At 35.1% G+C, this 3,736-nt stretch overlaps 1 long non-coding RNA gene across 1 annotated transcript; it reads right to left on the bottom strand.

Moving 5' to 3' along the window:
• Window positions 1–651: 651 nt before the first annotated feature.
• LOC131027094 (uncharacterized) lies at window positions 652–2,791 on the bottom strand. The gene is made up of 3 exons (XR_009358667.1): window positions 1,496–2,791; window positions 1,082–1,185; window positions 652–985 (listed from the first exon to the last, which is right to left on the bottom strand). It is a non-coding gene; the product is annotated as an uncharacterized LOC131027094 (long non-coding RNA).
• Window positions 2,792–3,736: the final 945 nt, after the last annotated feature.

Raw genomic sequence — 3,736 nt, 5'->3', positions numbered from 1 at the left:
CATAGAGGGTGATTTAGAGTAATATGTGGTGGTTCAATAAATATGTGCTAATGAAAAATGAGCTACTATATAGTAATTTATTTCTTGATCACATATAGGTAATTTCATATTTGAGTTTTTAAGTTTAATCTACTACTGTTTGTTTTGTTTCATTTGTCTCGCCTCTTGATAAATGGAAAAATTTGGATGTTGATGTTAGTGTTGTAAATTCATCCTTAATGCTGTCAACATAGGTATGAGTATGAACATATATGTTTAATTATAGTTATTTTATCTCAATTCATAAATATAAGCATCCTAGATGTCATGAGCAGACTGACTGCCTCCTTGACGATGTCTATGAGACAAAGACCAACCTCTATTGGAAGTGGCAATCAAAGGGACCTTGGCAACAATACATATAGCATTACCTCAATTATTCAATAGCACTTGGAGGTGAAGAACTTCAAGTACAGTTTTCTTTATTTGTTCTTGATTCTGCTTAAACACAATAGAACATATCACGATTTTAAAATAAAATGAGAAATTGTGATTAATCAAACATAGAGAAAGAAACAACATTTCTATCTTTCAAAATATTAAAAAATTAATCACAATCTTTCTAATAAAGATAATAGTAATACTATAACTAATTTCCAAATACTTAGCTACTATTAGCATGGAGTGTTCTGACTGTTAATTTTTGAGCTTTCTTCATAGACAAATGGCAAGCATAATTTATTTTCACATTAAATAGCTTCTTGTGCTAACTTTAATGGTTCATATTCGGGGTAATTTCAGTGTGCATAGCCATTTTTAGGGCCTTTGGTTGCTGTAGACTGTTTACACCCAAATTTGTATCTATCGAAAAGCCCACAAGCAGCTCCATTAATCAATGGTGCACAAAGTGACGCAGACCATCCAAATTCACTATGTTTTAATGGCATAGCAACTTACCAAGATGTTCTTTGCCCTATGGAATGGATCTCTGAAGATAGCCTGACGACTGAACAGATCACAGAAAAACAGGAAGATGCGTAAATTTCCACACAGGCTGATCCTTAAAAAAGTCGATTTTGAATTGTAGGTATAAGGGACTTACTGTAGAATGACTTCACTGTCCTTTTCAAGTGCCTCTCCAGTACTAGATCGATCATGATTCCACTTTGCGAGATCTTTTGGATCAGAAACAGGCCCAGATAAGGTCTGAAAATGGAACACAAAGTAGATGTTAAGATACAAGAAGGCAGACAAAATTTGATACTTAAATTTCTTTTTGAATAAATGAATCGTTTCTGAATCCAAAGATGATACTTAATTCCATTAACATTTATTACAAATAATGCTTTGTCACTGTAAATAAGCAAAAAATTGAAACGTGGATTATCAAGTTAGCAAGCGCTCCAACTTGCAACTTCATCACAGCCAGATGAACTAAAACTTGGAGCCTTTATACGTTGTAGTAATGAACTTGTCCTAGATTTATTTCTAAATTTCTGTCCTACTATGGACTTACCATGCATGTGTTTCTGCGCACTGAACAAAAATATCTTCTCACATTGATTCCCTTCACAGTTTATTCAGCCATCCTTGCTTCATTTTCCTAATATCAAACATAAGCTGTATTCTCAGAAATTCTCCTCATTTATTGATGCAGGAGCATCCGTGTCTATTGGCGATCTGCATCGCCCAAAAACATTTGTTTGGTTTATTTTCTTCAGTTTCGTTTGGCTTATCAGAAGAGGGTGAAAGGGAAAGTTTAAAATATGAACTCGGTCCTGAGTATGTTAAGGAACCTTGCTCTGTATATATGTATGCACAATGTGAAATTATAGGCAACGCACTTAATTGTTTACAGAGAGATATCAACGCAGTGATTGCAGAATATACATCAAAATGGATATATACTATATAGATACCTTGCAAAAGTTTAAAGTATTTATGCAATTGGCAGGTGTTAAGCCAATGCCCACAGCCTTTGCCAGTACTCTTACAATTTGTGAAAGGGAGCTTTGGAACAGGGCATAGGCATCCATCTTTAAAAAATTTTGTCAGATGATGTGGTAGTTATGTATGCAAAATTGGGAAGCAGAGAAAGGCACCTGAACTGTTTGACAGAATGCCTCAATGTCGAAAAGGCTTTAGATACTTCCAAGCGAATCAATGTGGCAGGCGTAAAGCCAAATTGCTCAACCTTCAGCATCCTCACGGTCTGTGAACAGAGGACGGGCATCTTTTCAAGACTACATTTCAATTGAAGAAAGCAAAGTGTCTCTGCTATTGCGTTTGTTAATTATTTTGAGTGTTGAAGATTGAAGGCGACCTGGAGTTGTTTTCGTCTTGCATCATTTATCCTGCCACCCTTCCTAGATTAGCCACGTTACTGTAGATTTCCTCTTGCAGGCCTCATAGAAGCCCTGACTTAATCTAGAAAGAACATTTTTATCCCATTCAAGGCCTCAAACTCAGTTGTGACATGGGTGCCCCTTAAATAAGCATCAGACATAATGCAAGCCTCAACATAATTTAGAAGGGATGTTTTCCTGACACAAAACCCATTCAAAGTTTTACTAATAAAATTAACTAAATTTAGATCTAATGATGTTGACGATAGAGGAAAAATCAAGCTAAAACTAGTCTGCCTTCTAATAATCCTCTTTCCACATTCTCTTCTTTTGAACAAGCAAATCTACCTTCTTATTGTGTTCAGCAATCAGACAATATAGGCTTGAGTGGGCAAGTAACACAAATACATACATACTAACACTTGTCCATGAACAGAATTAAAAAGTAGGACATAGATTGCACAACTTCAATAAGCACAAACACTAAGAATTGAAAAAACTCACTTTGCCTTTGCTATAGATTATGTCCTGCATCAAACATTATCCAGTCGAAACAAGGAAACCAACAAACAGGGGTAAGAACGGCGAGGACCTAGCAATATAATTCTTCCACCCTTCTAACCCTGCAATAAACAGAGAAAATAAATAAATAAATAAATTCTTCCCACAAAATAATTCAACTGCAACTATTAATTCTAGTTTTCAATTGTACATACCCAAGTCTAAACGATAAAAGATGGAAAACTTGTGACAGACATTGTATACAGCAATCGCCCACTTGTGGAATACTTTGGCGACGATCCGTGTAGAAAGTGTTTCTGAGTGATTTGCTTATATAAGTTCACCCACTACGTTATTTGTGACTTAAGCAGATCTGTCAAACTTTTGCACAAAATAATGTCATTAACATTCATCAAGCTCCCATAATTCATTCAGGCAATCAAATCGACTGAACTGCTCCTCTTTTGACACACCTTCATTCCCACGCTACGGACTCGACTGCCACGGTCTAATGGTTGAGATCATTGATGCACAATTAAAGTTGTTCATTGAAGGAACTCAAACTTTTGGACGTATCAGGTGTAATTTCATGCCAATAAATTTGGAGTGCATTCTAGAGATTTTAGAGTGCAAGTACACCTTTTCATCCAATAAAAGATTAAAAAATTGAGCCTCTTTCTCATCTATAGGCCAAAAACCCATAGAATAGATGTATCAGTAAAGATAGGAAGAAGAAACCATCCAGAAAGGATTCAGTTGCAACAGTCTCTTCAACTTCTATTAACCCATTAAAATGGGACAAAAGTAATTTATTGACAGCAAAAAAATATTCAGACCAAAATTTGACGAGGGAAATTTCTTTATTAATAATAAGGTTATGGTAATAATCTTCTTTTATTATTCAAAATTAA

Source organism: Cryptomeria japonica, chromosome 8, assembly GCF_030272615.1.
Source record: "Cryptomeria japonica chromosome 8, Sugi_1.0, whole genome shotgun sequence".
Classification (NCBI taxonomy): domain Eukaryota; kingdom Viridiplantae; phylum Streptophyta; class Pinopsida; order Cupressales; family Cupressaceae; genus Cryptomeria; species Cryptomeria japonica.
The sequence above is the reverse complement of the archived record's forward strand: the minus strand, read 5'-3'. Positions and strand labels throughout refer to the sequence as shown.